Genomic DNA, 24,846 nt, shown 5'->3' with positions numbered 1-24,846 from the left:
TGCAATTTATTCAACCTGACCCTAACTGATAAACTTTTAGGTTGTTTCCAGTTGTTTGCTATTATAAACATTACTGCAAAAATCTTGAACATATGGACTAATCTAGACATCTCATCAACTATCAACTCTTCCACAGAATCTAAACCAGCACAAATTCCCCAACCTTGTATAATAAATAAACCTCATCTCTTCTATTGATCATCTGCTTCTCCCCATTCACAGAAATACCACCACAGAATATCTAGAAACTTGGGGTTTAAACAATGTGGAGACCCATTGCCTTTTATGCTCTCCACTGACATTCACAGATTAAAGAAAGAAAAATGATTTAATCCATATCTCTCCCTATGGCAGTGTTATAAAATGTGGGTCTGGGAGAGCATGGCAAATTAGATGATTTTTTATGTTAGTTTTCCTTTGAATTATTAGCAGTATTAATATAGTACAATATGCACATAATTAGCAAGCATTCCAAATTCATTATATATACTTATTCTTGTTCTTTTTAATTACCCAGCTCTCTAGTTGGAGGTAGCATGGTGATTCAAATGATGGCTTAAATGTGTCAAATGGTGACAAAATGCACTAACCTCCCAGAATAGGGAGAAGAAAAGTCTAGAAAAAGATTTTTAATCCTATTAAATGCATGAAAGTTTCTCAATGTATTATTCATGTTATAACCATGGCACAAACAAAGCATGATTTATTGAGTATTTTAATACAGGCTGTTAATGCTATGCAATAAAGTGTATTTTAATATTTAATATGATCTGTGAATTTTGAACTTTTTTCAAGAAAGATCTTGTGTTTTTAAACTAAATTAAATATAGTAGGTGACAAATGAATCACTCTGGAGGCAGGTTTGGCCTGTTGGAAACGGCCAGAATTCAGAAGCCGGTTTTGGTTTTGGTTTGCAGACTGCTATGAAGTAAAGGGCCACATGGCTGATACTTTGAGACAAGAGCTAATTATGGCAGGTCATCTGCTTATACAGAGTAGACATTTGTGAGATCAGGTCATGGCCTTGATTCCCTGATGGTTACTGTGACCTCGATAGTGAAGGAGGTTGCTAGCATGAATTCCTTGTTCTTTTGGTAATAGTACCAAACAGTACCTTTTCCTTTGAGGAAATTAAATGTCTCCCATTGAAGAGAACTTAGTGGGAATACAGGTACCCCCTCTCCTCTGTAAGTGAGTGTATGACTCATATTAGGGGTCCTCTCAAATGGAGGGCACAGTATAAGTCCAGTTAAGTTTGATATTGCTTTGGTAACAAGCAACTCCAAATTCTCCGTGGCTAAATTAACAATTTTTTTTCTTCTTTCTCATGTCACATTGTCATCCCAGGTCAAAAGTGAGTCTTTGCTAATTGTGGTCCCTCAGTCCAGGTTGATGCAGGCTGCATTTAAATACCTGGTCTTATGATGACAACGTCAATAAAAACAAAAACTCTACAGGGTCTTGTCTCAGCATAAATGTTCCAGGCTGGCACATGTCATGTCTGCTCTAAATTCTTTGGCCAGACAGAGCAACACATGGACATAGCCAACACAAAATGTCAAGAAGTATAATGCTATTACAGTTAGCCAAGAGAAGAGAAGGGTGGTATTGGTCAATAACACTGATGACTGCCACACTTCCTCTCTGCATAATCACTTGTGAGCAGCAGGATGAAAAGAATACTTCTCTTTAGAATCCATTTATCCCGTAGAGATGCCTGGACCAACCTTCAGAGCAGCCCCTGCTACTGAAACTTCCTCATGCCGTCCTTATCTCCAGACACTTGTATTCCTCCTTATCCTTCCAGTGAGTCACCTTATACCTGGATAAGCCTAAGTCAGCTTCTGTTTCTCACAACAAAGAACCCCAAGATATCCAGTTCTAAGTACACTGTGACACCAGCCCAGCCACTTTGTTAACAGAGTCCTGTGACAACAGCAGCCAGGGCACTAACCTGAACAAGGGCACACTGGGAACAAAGGGATTTGCCTGCAGGACAGTCATTAAAATCTATCCAAACCACCAAGATCTGTCTCCCACAATTGCTGAGGAAATATCTTGTAGAGACAGGAAATTCCTTGTACAGAGTTGCTATGGAAATTTTAGAATATTCGAGCCAAAAGTCACCTCAGAATTGATCTTGCCTATTCCCTGCTGGTGGGTGAAGAGGGAAGACACAAGGTCACATTATAATTTAGTAGCTGAATCCCTAACTCACATCCTTGCTGGGTGTACGAAGAGGAAAGCAAGAAACCAATAAAGTAACATACCTGAGTATACCTGGGCTGCCTCTGACTTGAGCTGGTCCTTCTTTGGTTCTTGCTTTCCCCAGAGAAGACCCCATGTGTAGCCAAGAAGCTCAGCACATCCCTGAATCTCCCAAGGACTGGTTTCTCTTTGTCAGAATCCAATGAAAAGAGTTAAGAAAATCACAAACTTTCCCCGGAGGTCAGGAACATGGCAGGGATGTCCACTATCACAACTGCTATTCAACATTGTACTAGAAGTCCTAGCCTCAGTAATCAGACAACAAAAAGAAATTAAAGGCATTCAAATTGGCAAAGAAGAAGTCAAACTCTCACTCTTTGCAGATGATATGATACTTTATGTGGAAAACCCAAAAGACTCCACTCCAGAACTCACACAGGAATTCAGTAAAGTGTCAGGATATAAAATCAATGCACAGAAATCAGTTACATTTCTATATACCAACAGCAAGACAGAAGCGAGAGAAAATAAGAAGTCAATCCCATTTATAATTGCCCAAAACCATAAGATACCTAGGAATAAACCTAACCAAAGAGGCAAGGAATCTGTACTCAGAAAACTATAAAATACTTATGAAAGAAATTGAGGAAGACACAGAGAAATGGAAAAACATTCCATGTTCATGGATTGGAAGAACAAATACTGTGAAAATGTCTATGCTACCTAAGGCAATCTACACATTTCATGCAATCCCTATCAAAATATCACCAATTTTTTTTTCAAAGAAATGGAACAAGTAACCCTAAAATTTATATGGAACCAGAAAAGACCCCGAATAGCCAGAGGAATGTTGAAAAAGAAAGTCATAGTTGGTGGCATCACAATTCCAGACTTCGAGCTCTGTTACAAAGCTGTCATCCTCAAGACAGTATGGTACTGGCACAAAAACAGACACATAGATCAATGGAACAAAACAGAGAGCCCAGAAATAGACCCTCAACTCTATGGTCAACTAATCCTTGACAAAGCAGGAAAGAACGTCCAATGGAAAAAAGACAGTCTTTTCAACAAATGGTGTTGGGAAAATTAGACAGCCACATGCAGAAAACTGAAACTGAACCATTTCCTTAAACCACACACAAAAGATAGACTCAAAATGGAAGAAAGACCTCAATGTGAGAGAGGAATCTACCAAAATCCTTGACAAGAATACAGGCAGCAACCTCTTTGACTTCAGCTATAGGAACTTCTTCCTAGAAACAGCACCAAAGGCAAGGGAAGCAAGCGCAAAAATGAACTTTTGGGACTTCATCAAGATGAAAAGCTTTTGCACAGCAAAGGAAACAGTTAACAAAACCAAAAGACAACTGACAGAATGGGAGAAGATATTCGCAAGTGACACATCAGATAAAGGACTAGTATCCAAAATCTACAAAGAACTTATCAAACTCAACACCCAAAGAACAAATAATCCAATTAAGAAATGGGCAGAGGACATGAACAGACATTTCTGCAAAGAACACATCCAGATGGCCAACAGACACATGAAAAAGTGTTCCACATCACTCAGCATCCAGGAAATAAATACAAATCAAAACCACAATGAGATACCACCTCACAACAGTCGGAATGGCTAAAATTAACAAGTCAGGGAATGACAGATGTTGGCGAGGATGTGGAGAAGGGGGACCCTCCTATACTGTTGATGGGAATGCAAGCTGGTGCAGCCACTCTTTAAAACAGTGTGGAGGTTCCTCAAAAAGTTGAAAATAGAGCTACCCCATGACCCAGCAATTGCACTACTGGGAATTTACCCTAAAGATACAAATGTAGTGATCCAAATGAAGGGGCATGTGGACCCCAATGTTTATAGCAGCAATGTCCACAAAAGCCAAACTATGGAAAGAGCCTAAATGTCCATCAACTGATGAATGGATAAAGAAGATGCGATAGATATAAACAATGGAATACTATGCAGCCATCAAAAGAAATGAAATCCTGCCATTTGCAACAACATGGATGGATCTAGAGGGTATTATGCTGAGTGAAATAAGTCAATCAGAGAAAGACTGTGATCATATGATCTCCCTGATAGGAGGAATTTGAGAGGCTAGGTGTGGGGTTTGGTGGGGTAAGGAAGCATAAAATGAAACAAGATGGGATCGGGAGGGAGACAAACCATAAGAGACTCTTAATCTTACAAAACAAACTGAAGGTTGCTGGAGGGAGGGGGTGTGGAGAGGGTGGCTTGGTTATGTACATTGGGGAGGGTATGTGATATGGTGAGTGCTGTGAAGTGTGTAAGTCTGACGATTCACAGACCTGTACTCCTGGGGCAAATAATACATTATATATTAATAAAAATAATTTAAAAATAAGGCCCCCAAAAAGAGAAAAAAAATGAAAATCACAAACTATTATTCATCAGCTTTGGAAACAGGAGATCAAACACTTGGCAGCTAAACTTCCCTTTATCTCAAATTTTACAACTTAGCCCCAAGTTGCAAAAGGAATTTTAGCCCGCTCATTCTAAAGTTTGCATATATACCAAAAACATAACTCAAATTTCAGGAAGGAAAACTAATTCACATATGCACAAGTTTCTACACACAGGTTAGTCCTGAATATAAACTAACAATGATAAATACAGATTTTTCTCTGTGTCTTCTAAGACTGGAACAGCAAGAATTTTTAGTAAAAATTAATTATCATATTGGGACACCTGGGTGACTCAGCTGGTTAAGCACACAACTCTTAGTTTCGGCTCAGGTTGTGATCTCGGGGTCCTGGGATCAAGCCCCGTGTCAGGCTTCGCACCCAGTGAGGTGTCTACTTCTCATCTCCCCCTCCCTCTGTTCTTCTCCCTGCTCATGTACTCTCTTTCTCTAAAACAATTAATAAATCTTTAAAAATATTAGTTATCATATTAAAACTTTGGACTGCTTTTGATAATGTAAACCCCTTCCTCAGGAGGTCATGACCCATGCAGATCATGACATCTTTTGGGTTCCTCTCAAACTGGTACAATTTTGTATCCTTTATTTTCTGTTATTTGAATTAAGGACACACTTGTTGTTGTTGTTGTTTTAATTTGAGAAATGTAAAATTATGATATCAATTATGCTTTTTAAAACTTTATTCTTTGAGGACCTCTGTACCACTTAACTTGCAAAATAAATATCCCACATGTGCTTGGAAATATGCCAACTTCCAAGTGAAGTGACATAGCCTGAAAGTAGAGAAGGTAAGAATGGAAATATTTTAAGTTAAAAAAAAAAACAAAATAAAACAAAACTACTTTATGGACACCATCAAGAGAGTGAAAAGACAACCCATGGGTGGAGAAAATATTTGCAAATTATATAACCGATAAGAAACGTGTACCCAAAATATATAAACAACACTTACGACTTGACAATGAAAGGACAAACAACCCGATTTAAAAGATTTGAATAGATACTTCTCCAAAGATATATAAATGGCCATAAGAAGCACATGAAAAGATGCTCAATGTCATTAGTCATTAGCAAAGTGCAAATCAATACCACAATGTGATTTCACTTCGCACCCACTAGGATGGCTAAAATAAAAAAGACAGGCAGGAACAAAGTGAGGGTGGGAGGAAATTAGAGCCCTCGCACTGCCAGCGAGAATGTGAAATGGTACAGACACTTTGGAAAACAGCTTGGCAGACCCTCAAACAGTTAAAAGTTAAAAAGAACCTCAAAAAATCAAAACAGTTTAGCAGATCCTGTAGGTAAGCATACAGTTCCTCAAAGAGAGGGTCCGCATGACTCGGCAGTTCTGCCCCTTGGTGTGTGCCAAACAGACTTAACGACACGCATCTATAAAAAAGCCTGTACCGGGAGGTTCATAAGAACATTACCCCTAATAGCCAAAAAGCGTGAATAATTCAAATGACCATTAACTGAGGAATGGATAGCAGCGTATTGTATAGCCACGTTATATATTTGCCATAAAAAGGAATAAAGCATGGATGAACCTTGAAAACATCCTTCTAAGTTAGAGAAGGCAGACAAAAAAGGCTACACATTATATGATTCCATCTATACGAATGTCCAGAATCAGCAAATGTAGAGAGACAGAAAGGGAACAGAGAGAGATGATTGCTAATCAGTATGGTGTTTCTTTCGGGGTGATTCAATGTTCTGGAATTAGTGGTGGTGATGGCACTAACTTGTGATTATAGCAAAAACCACTCAACCTAAACTTTAGTCAAGTGGATTTGTAGTAGGCAAATTACACCTCAACAAATCTATTATTTTAAAAATATTTACTTTAGAAAGAAGAGGCGGAAGGGAAGGGGAATAAAAGAAAAGGAAGACAGAGGAAAGAAGGAAGGAAGGAGACAGGCAGGGAGGGAAGGAAGAAGGGAAGGGAGCAGGGATAAAGAAGCAATGCTCCTGCTTGAATTTCAAATGGAAATGTTGACTCCAGAATATTCCAATTGTTCTTGCAGAGTTGGATCCTGATACTTCTGCCCACACCCTACAAGGTCAGTTTTCTATGTGAAAAGATGGTCTGGAGATAACCATTGCATCTTCTCAAGGTTCTAGAAGCTCTCCTCCACTCACCCACCCTCTAGGCAAGACCTCTCCGCTTCTGGAGGAGTGTGACTAGTGGGGCAAAGCAGCCAGTCCTCCGGCTCCCTTCTGAACACTGCGCTCATCAGCCTCTGCTGGAGGACTGCACATCCCCTGCCCTCCTTTTTGCTTATCCAAATCGCCTCCTCCTGGAAGCCTTATTGCACTGACCTAACAGATACTTTAAAATCTAGTGTTTTCCGAAGTGTACCCTTTAAGTATTCCTCAAAAGGAGGTTGTATGTAGGGTTTCCAGATAAAATATGCAATGTCCAGGGAAACCTGATACCAGATAAACAATAATTTTTTTAGTATAAGTATGTTTATTTTCTGCAGGACTTCTCAGAGGCGTTAGTGGGCATTGCAAATTCCTGAGATGGGTTATGGTCTGTAACATTTCCTTAATGTATGGCACCACAGGTCGAAGGTGGCCAGATTAAGCAAGTAAATATACAAATTTGAATTTCAGATACATTATTTTTCAGTGTAAGAATGCCCCAAATAATGCTTGAGTGCTACTTGAGTTCTACTAAAATATTATTTGTTATTTATCTGAAATTCAAATTCCACTGGCTGTCTTGAATTTTATCTGGCAACCCTACTTAGAGGGCTTACTGATTATACAGACCCCTGGTGTTCTGATAGGCCTGGGTTAGAGGCTGGGAAACTACATTTATAAGAAAGCCCCAGGTGGGTAATCTTGGTAAGTCTAAGAGAACTGGAATAGAAGAGGAATGTGTGTATGGGGGTTATACACACACACACACATGCTTGTACATAATGTGCACATATATATGAGGTGGGGGTAGTGATGTTTGGGGTGGTGAATTGCCCAGAAATCCAGAGCTTTGATCCACATCTTTCAACTATTTTAAAATTACCAAAACCTCAGGCTCCTTTTCCCTATGATTTATTCCATGTGGACTGGGGCACAACGCGTCTTTTAGGGGGCTGTTTGACAGTGCTTAACTGCTACCCACACTGTACACACTCGTTACAGAAAGGCAAGTCCCCATCTACCATTCCGTAGCTTAGAAATGCACAAGTTATACAACATCTGGAATCCACCCAAGGAAAAAAAATGCCAGCCTACAAATCTAGCCTGCTGGAGGCAGAAACCATGTGCTCAGAATCATTAAAATCACATTTCACTTCGCCACAATGCAGCTCCATCCCCCTGCCAATGGCCAGCTTATCCAGCCTGGAGAGATTTGCTTTCGTGGTACTGCACGAAGGGGCCGCACACCTTCTGGTTAGTACGTGTCCAGGTTTAATACTTAATTACTGTCCTCAGATTGCCTCTCAACACTCATTACCAGCACTCAGCAGTTCCAGCCAAGGTGATGGGATTTAAGATTAGGACAAAAGAGAAGTCACTTTTGTTTTCAAGGGCTGGTCTCCCTGGAACAGGATCGTTGCAGGATTTGGGAGGCAGCTCTGACTTTCCACTGAAGCCTCCTGTAAGAATCAGACAAGGCAGTAAGCATTTATAAACACATTAAACTTCCTATTTGAGCAAGAGAGTCTCAGTATGACTGGTCTTTGTTTTATACTTCAGATGAATTAACCTGTTCATCTCCAGGACCTAGGCTCAAAAGTCATGCTGACAAACATGCTCTAAGCTACAGTAATCACGGGGGGGGGGGCGGTGGGCAGGTTGTCTATTCAGCACCCTAGGACTGTCTGGGGTTCCTTGGATGGACTTTCAGATAAACATCTGTGAGCCAGTGAAAAATTTTTCTTAGTCATGACGATGGCCATTTGGGGTAAGCCAGGTGGGACTGTCTCCCCCGCTGTCTACTGAGTGGCTGGCATCCCAGGCAGGCAGGAAGGAAAAAACAGAGGAGAAGGCAGAGCACAGCTGAAAGTAAGAGGAGTAAGGGAGAGGGGGATGGGAAGAAAGGAGAGAAAGATCATAGGGTGAGGAATGGCGTAGTGAAGAGGGAGGGCAGGAGTGCCTGGGGCCTGGGGGCTCAAAGGTTAAGTGTCAACCTACCTTTGGCTTGGGTCATGAGCCCAGGGTCCTGGGATGGAGCCCTGCATTGGGCACCCTGCTCGGCAGGAACTCTGCATCCCCTTCTCCCTCTGCCCCTCCCTCCCTCATGCTTGCTCACTTTCTCTTTCTCAAATAAATAAATAAAATCTAAAAAAAAAAAAAAAAAAAAAAAAAGAGCGAGGGCATCAGGCTAGCAATAACAGATAAGTGAAATTTAGAGTCATTATCAACTTGCTGTGAATTCCAGATGGAGTTTCTGGAAGCTACAACTATATTTCTTGTTAGAAATTCATTCATGTAACAAATGTTCTATGGGACACCTACGATGGGTCAGACACTGTTCCAGGGGCAACAGCTTGCATTCCAATAAGGAGAGGCAAACAATAGGGAAACAAACAAATAAGACAATTTCAGAGCAGTGCTAGAAGGAAATAGCTTGGACACGTGATGGAGAATCAGGTTTTAGAGGGAAGCAGTGGTTCGGGAATGCCACTTTGAGGAGATGCTGTTGAGAAGAGGCCAGAATTCTGGGAAGGAGCCAGCCACACAAAGCAGAAAGGGAGGAGCCTGTGTTAAGCTCCCACCCCCACCCCACCACCACACACACACACACACACACACACACACGTATGAACTGTCTGGCTGGCAGGAAGAATGATAGAAGAGAGGCCAGCATGGCTGGAGGGTGATGAGCAAGAGGACAAGCAGCAGGGCTGGAGTCTGATCCTATGCAGACCTGTAGATGCTGGGAAAGAGTTTGGATTGCATTAACCCACATTTATTTGGGATAATCTGCAAAATCCACTTGTGATCAGACAAAAGGTTGACTCCTCTTGATCGGAAAACATTGTTTGTACAATGTGTCCTAAGCCAGGATTTACTCTGGAATGGCTATCATGGAGCAAAGGCTCTGCATGACCCCAACATGTGTCTCTCTGAGTTCTAACATCAGGAAAATATCATGCTTCCTCATGGAAGAGGGAAGGCATGTGTTATAGGAAATGAAATCCACACCTTTTGCTGCATACTTTGCAGCTTTCAAAAGGACTGACTAGCTGCCCTAGAAAGACCTCCCAGATAGGACAAAGGGTGTCCATCTCTACTGGGGTCACCATGATTGGACCAAATTTTGGTTCTCATCTCTGGGGTCTTCATGCTGGTGAAATCCATCGGCAATAAGGCACCAAGCTCTAAATGTTTGGTTCTCCTAAGAATAACACATAGGAGACTGATTGAGATTAGAATACTATTGTCTAGGGTCCAGAACAACCCAACCTACTCTAGGATGACTGGGAAACCATGTGGGAATGGGAAAGCTGCCAGATGGCCCAGAGCTAGCCTCACATGTTTTAGTCAGCTCCAAATGGGGGAGAAGCTGCTATACAATGGAGGTCATCTCTCTGGTGGACATATCTTCTTTCTACTCCCAATAGGCTTAACAGACACCTGAAAATCCATGTCACCAAACCTCCACTTTTTGCTGTTAGGCACCACAAGTACCATCTCCTCCTGCGAAATATATTCTGATGGGGAAAATACTGAACGTGGAATCAAAAGGCTTGGGGCTGCCTTTGAACTTTACCCCATACTGGCTGTGTGATCTCAGACAAACCACTCACCCTCTCTGAGCCATATTGTCCTCAACTACAGATTGGGTCTAGCAATATCCCCTCAGGCCTGAGTGTAAAGGTTGGATTGAACATATTCACAGCACAAAATTCAGTGTCTGGCTCCACAAAGAGGACCTCAGTGACCGCAACGTCCTGCTTCAGTTTGGTGCCCATGTCGGAGAGAGCTGAGACACCTCCCCCCCACACACAGGCATGCTTGCTCTGGAGAGCTGCAGAGGAAACCAAGGGCAAGTAGAGGAAGTCTCTCTAATGTGAGGGCTCCAGCAAGGAATCCAATTGCCACGGGGATTTCTGGAGACCGGGAAAAGAGAAGTTTCACTGTTTCAAAAGGAAAAGGAAACAGGATGAGCAGACACAGAGCTGTTTCTCTGGTAGAATTTATGAGCCCAGCAGGCCCCTGGCTGAGAGAGGCAACTCATTCTGGGGGAAATTAAGTGTCAAAGGCAGTGTTGTGGAATTCTTTGGGTACCCATTGGCAGAGTTTTACGGTCATTCTGGCTCTGGGCCTTAGTTTCCTTGTCAAAACATTGACTTTCCTGTGCAGCTCCTAACAAGGCAAGAACTGGGCAATACCAATGAGTAATGCATCTCTTAACACCTCTGCTTGAAAAGATGAGACACCTCAGACCCTGTTTCTACTGGAGCTTGGGGGCAGCAATATGACACTGAAATCATTTGCTCCGTGTCACACCAGGAGAACTTTATGGCTTTTCAGGCTGGCAAAAGACTTTCCCCAGATGAATCAAGCTTCCAGAGTTGAGATGTCTAACACCACACTCTAGATGAGAGAGGAGATATATGGGCAGATCCATCACACTAGCCACTTGCCCCTGCAGAAACAGGATCAGGAAAGTCAAGGATTTGTTAGCAAAGCTCTGCAGAATGGCTCTGAACCAACAGGCGGCCGGAAGACTGCAGCTCAGCACCGCAAGTAATTACTGAAGATAACTGTATACACAGCTATTGAGTAACAGTCCTCATTTGGGTTCCCCTGAGAGCAGACCCTAGACAAAGACATGGTTACAGGTAGTTGATTTGGGAGGTGATCCCAGGCAATAGGACTGAGCAAGTAGGAAGAGAGTCAGTAGAAGAGAGCACTAGTGAACCTGTGACTACTTGCAGGCAATGAGGACCTAGCTCTGCTGAGACCTTCTGCAAAACTGGTGAGAAGAGATTTTGGAATTGTTCCTTTGAAGGGTGGGAGGCAGGACATGTATTCTCTACACCTGTTCCTGGGGGCAGAGGCTTAACCCTGAGTGTGTTAACCCTCCTGCACTTGGAGACTATGCCTGTGTGTGCGCTGAGCACTGCCGTAGCTCTAGGTCAGAAAAGCAGAGGCTGCACAGGGCCTGCTAGGGGTGGGACTCCAGTGGTGTGCCTAGCACTGCCCAGCACAACTGTGTTGATGTCAGTGCAGGCCAGGAATGTGGCCCAGGGCACAAGAGCCATTTGCCAGTAGTACCTGCACCCATCACCATGCTAAGCACGACAGGAGGGCAGGAGACATAGAGAAAACCATTGCACGGTTGCACCAACTTCTAGGAGGATTTAGGACAGATGGCGAGGAATCCAGTTCAGCAGCTCAAACTGTAATACTCAGTAACAAGAAGAGGACACTGATACTGAAACCAAAAATTGACTGCAGTGGCTACAGCATGCTAAGAGAGAGGCCAAGCTCTTCCTAGGGGTAGGTGGCCTTAGTTTAGAAAAATGCTTCAGAGCATCTTTTTGTGTGTGTGAAAATATAGGCCTGAGGACACAATGGGAAGGAGAAAGAGAAAGAGCTAAGGTCTCTTATAACTGGATATTTGGGTCTTATTTGTTTGGAAAGGCCTTGGGGCCACAGGAAGAGAAGAGACAGGGCTGGGGAGATCAAGAAAAGCAGTGAAATGGTTGCGGGGGGGGGGAGGGGTGGCCCAGGAAGGAAGACATGTCCTAGACATGTCCTGCAGTTCAGCTGTCAGGAACCATAGGGCTAGCGACGGCTAAGGAAGTAGCCACTGTAAGCAGATGCCCATTCTGTGTGTGCTGACCTTCCTTTCTGTGTCCCTAAACCTTCAGTGGGAAACATCTCAGCCTCTTGTTACTAGTACTTCGGGGAGCAAAGACAGGTCATGTGAGGGTGGTGTAAGGTAGAGAGAAGACAACAGCCATGGGAAAGAAACAAAATAGGAAACAAAGCTCATCAAGGACGAGTACCCAGGGATTGTCCCCTAAGACTTCTTGGAGAAGTTAGGAAGGCCACCAGCATCTCACAGAATGTGAATGGTTTGAAATTAAAGAGAACTGTGACCCCATAGACCCAGAGAACATGGGACTGTCTCTGGGTTACAGCATGAATCAGTTCAGCATTCAGTTACCACTGCCAGACCCCAAGCTGGACAGTGATAATTAGAGGGGGTAAGGTATGGCGCTTGTCTTCAGGGTGCTCCAGTGTCCTCGGGTGTCCCAGTTGTCAGCACGACCTGGCCAAGGGACAACCCGGGTGGCAGGAGGAAGGCTCAATGAACTCCAATGTGGAAGTCATGGAGGACCGCAGGCACAGAGGGGGGCATTAGGACCCTAACTTGAATAAGGAGGAAAAAGGAAAGGTTAAAGGAAGAAATTAGTGAAAGAAAGAATGCCTTCGGGGGTGAAACTCCTTTATGGAGGGTTCCCTAGGTCACCAATGACACCCAGGTGTCTCCCAAGGTGGGCCTTTCTGAATCAGCCAGAGACCCGAGGTCCTCAAGAAGAGATTAAGGAAGGGTCTGTTCATGAGGTAGGGTCTGTTCATGAGTGTGTTAAAGGGAACCACGAGGCATGTGGGATCACACACTAGGCCAACAACCACATGCATCACTACTTGCACTGCTGCAGAAGGGGCCTCGGGAAGGAACTGTGGTTTTCCACAGAGGACCTCAGCCTGGAAGCAAGAAAGCAAAGGGAACAAACACAACCTCCCTGAGCCCCTCCAGGGCTGCCATTGACCAAACCCAGCTGGGTGCCAGAGGTCAAGAGAACTGGGTTGGTGCTGTTCTACAGACCTAGACTGTGGCTGGAGAAAAGAAAAAAAAGAATGACAGCAGGGCATTAAAGTCACTTCCTGAATGCCTGAAGACTGATGAGGTCCACAAAGGCCAGAATGTGTGAGAATTCCACGGAAACCAGGCTGAAGTTTGCTTCAGCACTTTTGCATTAAAAAGGGGATCTGCTGGGCGCCTGAATGGCTCAGTGGGTTAAGCTGCTGCCTTCAGCTCAGGTCATGATCTCAGAGTCCTGGGATCGAGTCCCGCATCGGGCTCTCTGCTGAGCAGAGAGCCTGCTTCCCTCTCTCTCTGCCTGCCTCTCCATCTACTTATGATTTCTCTCTGTCAAATAAATAAATAAAATATTAAAAAAAAAAAGGGGGGGGATCTGCTAAGAACACGTTACAGTGTATTAAAAAAAAAAAAAAAAGAACACGTTACAGTGTAACAAAGACAGCAGGATGACGGTTTGCCCACTCACAGGGCAAGCTCAGACCTTGGTGCTGCAGGCCCCTGGGGCCGATTTCATTCAGCAGACCATCCTGGTCCCCTGGACCGGGCCTGCCGGGGCTCGGGAGCCCTGCACAGACATTACAGAGCTCTAAGCCACCCCAGAATGGTTGCGGCTTCCAGGCAACTCCCACCGAAGCCCAGCACTCCAAACTGAATAAAGAGGAAGGTTTGCGGAAGCAGCAACCGGAGCGGGTTAGGCTCCGGCTGCCAACAGCCCACTGGGGAAAGTGATCAGAAGGGCAGACATCCACCGTCTTAACTGCTGGTTCCTACTCAGGGTTTTACTTGAGCCCGGGATCTGGTGCGACCTCGGGTGGGTAGTGCAGTGAGGCCGGCAAGAGTGTCCCCTGCGGCAGTGCTCCGGTATGTTGGCAAAAAGGGAACCCCTGCGCCTCTCTTCAGCTCGCCAGCCTGGAGACCTGGCTACACGCACCCGCAGGCGGACGGTGGCCCGTGCCGCCCGCTACTTCCAATGAACTGTTACCAAAATGTTCGGAGGAAACCATAGATGAGGCATAATGACTGTGTTTCTTCTTTAAGTGATAGGTAAGGGCAGTAACAATGACAGGAGCAGCCAAGCTGGTATTTCCCAACCGGTAGTAATCACAGCCCCCGGCGGACTGAGGCATGGCCATCCCCAAGACGGACAGCCAGCAGCACTGGCTCTGCTCGGATCTGTGACGGGGAGGACGGGGTGTGAGAGGTGTCTGGCTGCTGATGGATGAGGAGGGCCTGGAAGAAACGCAGCCGCGTGCACACCAGGGCCGTGAAAGAGGAGAGCGCAGTACCTTGTGCTTCCGAAGCCTTCCTCTGCTGCTCCCGGGAGAGCCCGCAAGGGGCAGGCAGGGAAGAGCCCTGGAGGCGTCTCCACCTGTGTGCGGGGGCGCCCGCCCCTTCTCGTCATGGAAGCCACAGACATGAAGCCAGAAAACGTGGCTTCATTCGAGCAGGAACGCGTGCCCGCGGGTTGTGGGAAAGGAGACTCGGCGTCCGCGTCCTCTTGATGCGGCTCTGCCCGGTGCCAGCGGCCTCTAGGCACTGCCGGAGCAGAAAGTGCAGGCAGGGGGTTTCAGTGCCTCTGTGATATGAGGCAGTTAGCTCCCCTGTCCTTAGCCAAAAGTAGCCACAGGGCCTCATCCAGCTGCGAGGGAACTGGGCAGTGCTATTCTCAGAGCGCTGCCCTGCTTCCTCATCTCCCATCTCGGCTTCCACTGCTCTAGTCTGGGCTGATCCCTACGACCCACAGCACCACACCCTCCTCATTCCCAAAGCAGCGGTGTCCAGCCGGTTACCCGTGTGACCCAACCTCCGGGTAAGTCCCATACAGCCACCCCCTTAACCTAGGCTGCCTCACTTCCAGGTGCTTCCTTGTGTTCTGCTGCTGCTCTGTGAGCTCCTCTGCCCCCAGCCCCCACTCGGGGCTGGTGTTGCATCAGGGCAGGGCCCGCCGGTGGTGGTCTTTCTGCTGGCTCTCCCCCGAAGTGATCTTATCAGTCCTGCAGCTTTAAATGCATCCATATGTTCACAGGGTTAGACAAAGATCCTGGTTGAGATGTCTTTCCTGAGACCCATCTACACGTTTCTGCTCAGCTGCTAACTCGATACCACATAGGGACTTTGCATAAGGGACTCAAATCTCCCACATCTTAGTCAAGGGTGCCTCATGATTTGAAGCAGAAATTGAGGAGTGACGCATCCTTGATAGCTCCCTTTTGCTCAGCCCCAAATAGAAACCATCCATATGTCCTGTCAATTCAACCTCTGAAGTAGATCAAAATAGATCCTGAATCCACGAACCTTGTCCTGTCCCGACCGCTGCTCTGGCCACCATCCCAGCTTGGCCTGCATATGGAGCCTCCCAGGGCGCTGTCTGCATCTACGCTTTTCCTTTTGCCCAGTCTGTTCCCAGAAGCCCCCAGGTTTCTCTTTAAAATGCAAACCAGAGGGGCACCTAGGTGGCTCAGTTGGTTAAGTGTCTGCCTTCAGCTTAGGTCATGATCCTGGGATCCTGGAACTGAGCCCTGCATCAGGCTCCCTGCTCAGCAGAGAATCTGTTTCTTCCACTCCCTCTGCCCCTACCTCTGCTCATGCTCTCTCTGTCTCTCTCTCAGATGAATAAATAAAATTTAAAATGCAAACCAGAGCACATCACTCCCTGCTTAAATCCCCACACCAGCTTCTCACTGCTTCACACTCTGCAAGAGTCAAGCCCAGGCCCCTCACTACTGCCTGCGTGGCCCATGTGACCTGGGCCCCTCCACTCTCCCCACCTGCACAGAGGCAGAGGGTCCTGACTTGTCTTGGGACACACCAGTCCCTTTTCCACCTGGTGTCTTCATCACACTCAGTGCTCTATCTTTGGGCATAGCTGACTCCTTTTTGTTGTGTGAATCTCAGCTGTCAGCTTCTCGGTGACACACCAAGGCATCAAGGAGAATCACCGTGTCTTTCCACAGCCTGCAGAATACACCGTCCCAGTGACATTCACGCTCTGCCCAGAGATGCATCCTCTCATCACGTGGTGTCCTCACAGCCGCCCACCTCAACTCCCAAGCAGCGAGGTGGGTTGCCCGCCCCTGGGGACCTCTCTGACATGAAAAGAGACTCTATGACTGCCCTTGAATAACCTACCTGCCAAGCCACATAACTTCCTTGTGCCCTGATTCCTCCCAGGATGCTGCTGGCCTGTGTTTGAACCTAAATGCTTGCTCCTTGTGCTACGAATTATTTCTGTATCAGGACAGCAAGACCTGGTCGTCCACTGACTGGAAAGGCCTGGATTTGGAAATCGAGGTGAAAAATCAATTTCACCTTTTACTCCACACTTATTTTGGTGACCTGAGGAGAAACACTGTGTTGGGTGAAACACCTTGTTTGCAGTAGTGTGACAACCTTTGGCACTTAAGGCATCATGAGTATATAAATCAAGTGTTCACTCAGAAAGGCTGCTGTGGCCATTCCCGGGATGGCCCAGGTTCCTCACCCACACCTGGGGACAGGAGACAGGGCCTCAGGAACACTGCCCGCCTGTGGCCAGCACCACCCACAGACTCCACACCAATGCCCTGGTGGGAAGACTTAGGAGAGAATGAGGAGAGAAGAGGAGAGAATGAGGTCTTTCCACTTGCAACAACGTGAATGCACCTAGAGGATGTAATGCTAAGTGAGCTAAGTCAGAAAAACAAATACCGTATGATTTCACTCTTGTGTGGCATTTAAGAAACAACGGAACAAAGAAAGAAAGAGAGACACAAACAAAAACCAGACTCTTAACTACAGAGAACAAATTGGTGGTTACCAGAGGGGAGGTGGAGAGGAGGGTGAGTGAAACATCCTAGGCATGAGCAGTGCACCTATGATGAGCTCTGAGAAGTGTGCAGAACCGTTGGATCTGTATATTGTGCACCGGAAACTAATATACCACGGCATTACACTTCAGTTCTAAAAAGTACATTATACTTCAATTTAAAAAGAAGCAGCTAGCAATTTCCTGGGAGTTCAGGCTTGCCCCCTGAGATGGGCAGTCAGGGGCTACAAACCTTACCCTAGACAGCCTCAGGCCAGCAAGCATTTCCAGGACTCAGCACCCTAGGGACTGAGTATCTCCTGCATCTCCAAAGGCCAACTGGGGACCTCAGGGCAAGCGATCTCAGAGCTGAACCTGGACTACCCCTCTCTTCCTTCCTATGCAGGGCCAAGCAGAGAGTGCAGGCAAATGGCCAGCCCGAGTCTGGAGCGCAGGGCACTGGGGTGCCCTGTGGGTCTAGCCCTTGACATGGGTGATGCCTGCCAGCTTGCCACCTTCCCGCCCTCTGGAAACAGCACTGGTTTTCCTTTGGGAGCCTCCCCTCCCTACCTTGGGTTGTGGTGACTTGTCCCATCACCCTATCCCCAATCCCTCCCCTGGGGTGGGCCCATGTTCCAAGTCAGACCATGAGAGCTATTCATTTCTTGGCCACCAACACTCAGAGGATAGGTACATGTTCAGGCAGAACAGAAATTATCTCTGAATTGAAATCCTTGGCAAGTGCCTGTTAAGGCTGGAGCTGCCAGCATTCACCACATGGAAAGACCCCACAGTCTTTGTTGGCATGGGAAGCCAACAGAGAGGAGAGAAGAGCCAAGATGGAAAGAGGCATGTCCTAACCCAGGATTAGAGTCCCCGGTGCCAGCCATGCCTGGCAGTATGTTAGCGACATGTTACAAATACATCGCTCTCTTCTGCTGGGCTTACCCTCTTACCTCGAGTGCTTCCCCTTATGCAAAGTGAAGCCAGCCTCACATGGAGCCAGACGCGGCACCATGAGCTGGGCCGATGGGGAATCCCGCTGTAAGGCTTTGGATCTGGTACCAAGAAAGACCCACAAGAGTGAGGCCTAGGCAGAATGAGCAGGAGCTCGAGGCAGAAGCAACTACTGTCTCCCTGACTGGGGCCACAGGTGTGGGTCCAGAGCCTTGGCACCCTTCTAGGGCTGTGATGGCCTCATGTTAATGGCACTAAGGTTGCTCTGGCCACTCCCATCCCCCTCCTCTGGCCTCTGAGTGCAAGAACTGGCTGGGACAGCGAGTCTTCACGTGCCTGAGCACCCCCAAGAAGTGACACAGGCAGAACTGTCCTCTGTCCTCCAAGACAATCTCCCACATCCTCTCTGAACCCCACACTCACATTCTGACTTTTATCTCTCTGCTCACCCCAGACCCTTGTCCTAAAATGCCCTACATTCTCTTTCTACCTATGCGCAGGGCCCCATCCCTCAAAGCCGGAGTGCCCTCTCCTCTAGGAAGCCTGCCCTGACCAGCACAGCCCATACAGGGTCCTTATGATCTGAGCCATTGGGTCACTGAAATGATCACCTGAAAGGACACAGTCCACATTGGATTAAACTCTGCCCTAAGCTGGCGTAGGCTAGCTGCTGTCTCCCCAGGGCAAGTGACCTTAGCTAGACAGTCAGGAACAGAGGTAATTTGCGTATAAAGAGGGGATGTTCTGACCATTCCAGGAGAAGAGTTTAGGTGGCCTAGAATCACTCCTGGGTCCTTTCATACTACACATCACATCCAGAGAGAAAAGAACACATCCTCTGGAGCCAGAGAGACCTGGGTTTGAATCCTGGCTCTGCCAGGAGCTACTTATGTGACCTCAGTGGGGGTCTTGTGACATCTCTGAGCCCAGGTTTTCAACTGTGACATGAGGGTAATAGGGATTTTACCATAGGCTGAAATGAGATAGCATGGACTGAATGTGGTCGATGCTGGATAAATGTTGGGAGACAGGATAGCATAGTGTTAAAAGAATAATGACAGCACCTAATCATCACTGAGTCCCTTCCATGTACCTGGCACGGGGTTAAATGTCTTATTCTGTAACTCCACTTAATCCTTACTGCAACCATATAAAGTAATCCATTCCTTATTATCTCTAGTAATGTGGGACCTAGGGCTGAGAGTCATGCCCAAATTCAAACTCACGATGATGGCAGAGGCGATTCGGACTCTGAGCCAGCACCCCGCCTCTCTTTGTGGCCCAGGGTAACTGCAGGCCCAGCCCTGTAGTGATTGGTAGTGAAGAGCCTTGGGCTGGACTTCTAAGTCCAGATCTAAGCTCTGACACTCACTAGTAAGTTCCTTAATCTCTCTGCACCTCAGATGTTTTCATTGTCCACCTATAAACTGGAGATAGTAATACTTTATTTCATTGAATTTAAGACGCTTTCTGTTTTAAGATGCAATATTGTTTATATACCACTAACAAAGAAAAAGTGTCCAACCTAGAGTACCTGATGGGAGTCCCCCTATATAAAACCAGAACGTCTTCTGTATATAGAGATTCATTTGTTTGTTTACTGAATTGGCTCACGTGGTTACAGAGGCTGAGAAGTTCTGGGATCTGCTATCTGCAAGCTGGAGACCCAGGAAAGCTAGGGATGCGATTCAGTCTGAGCCCAAAGGCTTGAGAATGGAGACCAAGTAGTGTAAGTCCCATTGTGAGTCTGAACACCCAAGAACTAGAGAACCAATGTCTGAGGGCAGATGGATGTCCCAGCTTTAGCAGAGAAAGTGAATTTGCCCTTCTTCTGCCTTTCTCTTGTATGCAATCCATTAATGGACTAGATCATGCCCGTCGCCTTGGCCATCTGCTTAGTCTACTGATTCAAATACTGAACTCTTCCTGAGACATCCTCACAGACATGCCCAGAAACAACGTTACAGCAGCTATCTGGATACTTCTTAACCCAGTCAAACTGACACAAAATTAACCCTCCTACTCTCCATGTGTGAGAAATAAACCACCCCACTGAAAAAGTGGCAAGGAAACTTAGCTTTTCTCAACCTTGGTACCAGATAAAAGGAGGAAAAAATTCTCTCCTGAGAGTTTGGGCCACAAGCTTGCCTTCAGGCAGGTTGAAACCTGAATTCCCACGGCCCAGTGCAGGCCAAAAGATCTGAAGCGGGGAGCTTCCCTTAGAACTCGGGTGGGTAGCCGCTCCATGTAATGGAAGAAGCAAACGGAGATTTATTCTCTTGGTCAATCCAGGCCATCGGCGAATGTAAGGTGCTGGGAGCTGTTGAAAACCAGCCCAATACTTTCAGAAATGTTCAAAGCTGGAAAGAATATGTGCTGTTTACTCATTGAAATGGCAAAGTTTGGGACTCCAGTATAGCTCAGTCGGTTAAGCGTCTGTCTTGGGCTCAGGTCGTGATGCCAGGATCCTGGGAATCAAGTCCCATATTAGGCTTCTCACTCAGCAGGGAGTCTGCTTCTTTCTCTGCTTGCTGTTCCCTTGCTTGTGCTCTCTCTCTCCCTAACCAATAAATAAATAAAATCTTAAAAATAATGGCAGAATTTAGCCATAAAATAATGCTAACTGTCATTAACAAAGTACCCCCAAGTCTCAGCGGATTAACACAATAGACGTTTATGTTTTGCTCAGGTAAAGCTCAAGACAAGAGTTCTGAACGATGGGCACTCGCCTCCAGTGCTGAGTCAGGGGGATAGGCTCTGTTCATCTTCAAGAAGGGGAGAGAGATGGAAGAAAAGGCCCAGGTGACATCTGTCACTTTCACCCACCATGCACTGAGCAGAGTTCAGTCTTATGGTCACACTTAACTACAGGGGCCTGGGGAATGTGAGCTAGCCATGTGCCTGAGGGGAAATCATCCGTCTCGCCTCATGGGACCATTGAATACTTCTAGAAAAGAGTTGTTAGCAGTAGCAGATCAGAATGGTGCCTGACACCATATAGGGTCTCGGTCAATGGCTGCTTTGGATTTGATTAATAATAAGAACAACTTTGATTTATCAAAGCAATGCATTTTTGAAGGCAGTCCTCACTTAACAAAGAAGTCTGTCCCCCACCCCCGGTGTTCCCCAGCGACTTGCCACAGTGGATTTCAAATAGAGATTTGAATTTCAAAAATCAGGATCTGTCTGTAGGAGTGCACAGATGGCAGGAGGCTAATATTCGTATTCATAAATACCACTTCCTTGAGAACCAGTCATCCCCCAGTTCTGTTTCCATAGAAAAGCCTGGTGCTCATGAGTGTGCATTTTAGAATTCGTGTCAGCCTGGGTTTGAATCCCAGCTCTGCCATTTACTCGCTCTGGGACGCTAAGCTCCCCTTGGCCTTGTACACGAGGCAGGGGTTTCTGTAACTGTGACCTGGACCTAGCATCACTGCTTCTGGGGTCGTTGAGAGACTTGTCACAGCTGAGTGACGTGCACGGCACAGCATGGGGCACATGGAGGGTCTCAGCAAGGGTAGCTGTTGTTTTTCTTGGTGTCATTGTCCCTCATGACCTGGACACTGTTTCTTTACGCCCCCTGTTAGCAGCCATGGGGTGGGCTGTGCGCTCCCCAAAGTCCACCTTACACCCCGAGTCACTAGCAAATGCTTCAGGAACTCGATGGCTACAGTGTTCTTATTTGGACATCCAGCCAACCTGTGGTCTGAACACTAAAATTTCCATTTTTAACAACTCCATTAATAGATGTATCTTAAGAAATAACTGAAAGAGTTATAGGAGGTTTCATGTAAAGCCTTACATCGGTTCCAGTTCCCACCATCGGCTGAGGCCAGGCGGTGGCCACATCCGTCCGCCTTCTCTTTCTTAATGTCCAGCTGAGGCCCACAGACATGAGCAAATGCCTCAGATTTATAACCAGATGTAAAATGCAGCTCCGTCCTCTCTGGATGCAAAACCCACAGCTTAATAGTTGGACAACCGCACTTTCCAACAGCATCAAGAACGACTTCTGAGAACTGAAATTTCAATGTTTAGTTATGGCTCCTTAAAACGTTTCAGCCACAGCTCCTGGGACAGGAGCCAGAAACACTGCCCTGCAAAGCCCAGGAGGGAAGGATCACTGACAGTAGCTTCCTGCCACGTGCTGGCACTGACGGGAGAAGGACCCAGTACCCCAGTCTTCCCCCGTCCCAGCTCGAGCTCCGGGCCGTGAGAGAGACAAGCCAATGTCAGCGGTGCAGAGAGCGGCCTGCCCTTGCTCTCCGTTCCAGCTGCATGGCTGCTCGTGTTCCAGGCCTGGACTACCTTATTTTCACACCTCAGGACCCAGAGAACTGCTCCTCCTTCATTCTCAGGGCCGGGTTTGGTGGGGAGCTGCTGCTACCCCTAACTGCAGACCTCGGATGAAGCTTCTTATCATACACACCCCGCCTAGATGATTGGTCAGGGATGGGCACAGGATCCAACCAGAGTCAGCCAGGTCTAGTCCTGGGACCTGGCTAGAACAGCCAGGAGAGAGAGAACCTGGCCCTGTCAATCGGTGGGGGGACTGCCTCTGTGGCAGCCATCTCTCCTCCCTGTCCAGGGAAGTGACTAAGAATGGCTCCCAGAGAGGTGGAGAGAGAGAGAGAGACAGACCTAGTCTGCATCATATTAATTGAGTCCTTTATCCAGATGACCCTGGGGCTTCATGATCTTTCCAGATAAGTGACCTGATATTCCCAGATGCTTTTTCTGCCTCTTGGATGCCTGTCTGATCCGGCTCATGGACTGTTTGCTGAGTACATTGGCTCTTGCACCTTTAACACTTTTGAACCCTCAACCTATCCAAATCCTAGCCTTTCTCTCTACTCATGCCACCAAAACCAAGTGGAGAGCTTGCATTGAGAGCCTGGTATTATATGAGATCTGAGTGATACAGAGTTCTTATTGCCTCTGCTTTGAAGGGCCCAACACACTAACTAAAAGGAAACATAAGCAGCACACTGAAGACCCTTGTAATTCAGACTGGGGGTCAGGGAAAGCTTCCTGGAAGAGGTGACACTGATCTACAATTAAGGATACATGGGAGTTGTGTAGGAAGGACAGGGGGGCAGAGGCACATAAATGAGCACGATCCCACAGAGTCCCTCTCCTGGGTGTGAGCACCTGGCCCAGATAGCTCGCTCCTGCAGGCCTTCCTGCCTGATTCCCTCCAAGTTTCCTAGAGTCTGCCTTGTCGTCTCAGCTGTTTTCTCCTAGTGTTCTGAGATTGTGTGCAATGTGACAGACTCGAGAGATGGACAGGCCGCCACAGGCACAGGAGACACCCCAGCTGGCCACCTCTCCTGCACTCTGTAAATACCGGCCCAGAGACTCCACGCCTCCCCAGGCCGTATCAAGACCTTCGGCTTTCTTCCTTTCTTTCAATTTCAGAAATCCAAAATGCACCAGGATAATGGAAAAACCACTGCATGCCTGCATCTACGATTAACAAAAGGAAACGTGCTCTTGAGTTTGTTAACATTAATTTTTTTGTGAAAGAAATAGAATTTTACAGTCAGTTTTCATTCAAGTGCCTTCCCTTACCCCACAACCATTCTTATATTTTTATGACCATATCTTGGCAGAGAGAGTGGGAGTTACCTAGTCCTAATTTTAAAGGCATGGATGGATGGATGGGTAGGTAGGTAGATACGTAGACAGATGGGTAAATAGAGATAGATACACAACAAATATGGTGCCTTGTGAGTCTTTTAATTTACATAAATGAGATCACAATTTACTCCTGCACTTGCTTCTCTGTCAGCATCAGTTTTTCAAAGTAGATTCATGCTGCCATAACTGCTCTATAGTAGTCCTATACTCAAATATACCACAAATCGGGCGTCTCCGCTCCTTTTCAGAGCTACTGTTTGGTTCTTCTTTTCCCCCATTCCAAACAGCGCCACGGGGAATGCCCTGGTGCAGGTGTATGGGACAGGTTCTGGGACAGAGAATGGAAAGCAAATGGCTGGGTCATGGTGGATCAAGTTTTCAGTTTTGTCAGGAGCTGCCAAGAGCAACAGAAAGGGGATGTGCCCTCTTTCCACCTGCCAGCTGTGTATGAGCTTTTCTGCTTCTCCACTTCTCTGCACTTGGGATGAGTCAGACTTTCTGCGTTTTGCCCATCGGATGGCTATGGAACAGTATACAGCGTTTTCATTTGACTGTGTATTCCTCTGACAAGTAATGCGGCTAAGGAGTTTTCATTTATCTCTGGCTGTTGGTGGTTTCTTTTTGCCAGGACTCCTGGTCTTAACCTTTCTCCACTTTTCTGTTGGGTTCTCTGTGTTTTGCCAGAAAAATCCACGTGCAGGACTTCTTGATGTGTACTGGGCACCACTTGGTCATCAGCATAGCAATTGTCTTCTGCTCTGGCCACAAATTTGGTGCCAAGGGATTGTGTGTATGTGTGCATGTGCACATCTGTGGGTGTGCATGTGCACATCTGTGTGTGTGCGTGCACACCTCTGTGTGTGCATCTGTGCACATCTGTGTGTGCATGTGCATATCTTTGCACATTGTGTGTGCATGTGCACATCTGTGTGTGTGCATCTGTGCACATCTGTGTGTGCACATATGTGTGTGTATGTGCATGTGCATGTGCAGCAGCAGTAGTT

The sequence above is a fragment of the Mustela putorius genome, unplaced genomic scaffold (genome assembly GCF_011764305.1).
Source record: "Mustela putorius furo isolate JIRA1106 unplaced genomic scaffold, ASM1176430v1.1 tig00000174_pilon_pilon_pilon, whole genome shotgun sequence".
In the NCBI taxonomy this organism is placed as follows: Eukaryota; Metazoa; Chordata; class Mammalia; order Carnivora; family Mustelidae; genus Mustela; species Mustela putorius.
This window is presented reverse-complemented; position numbering follows the sequence as displayed.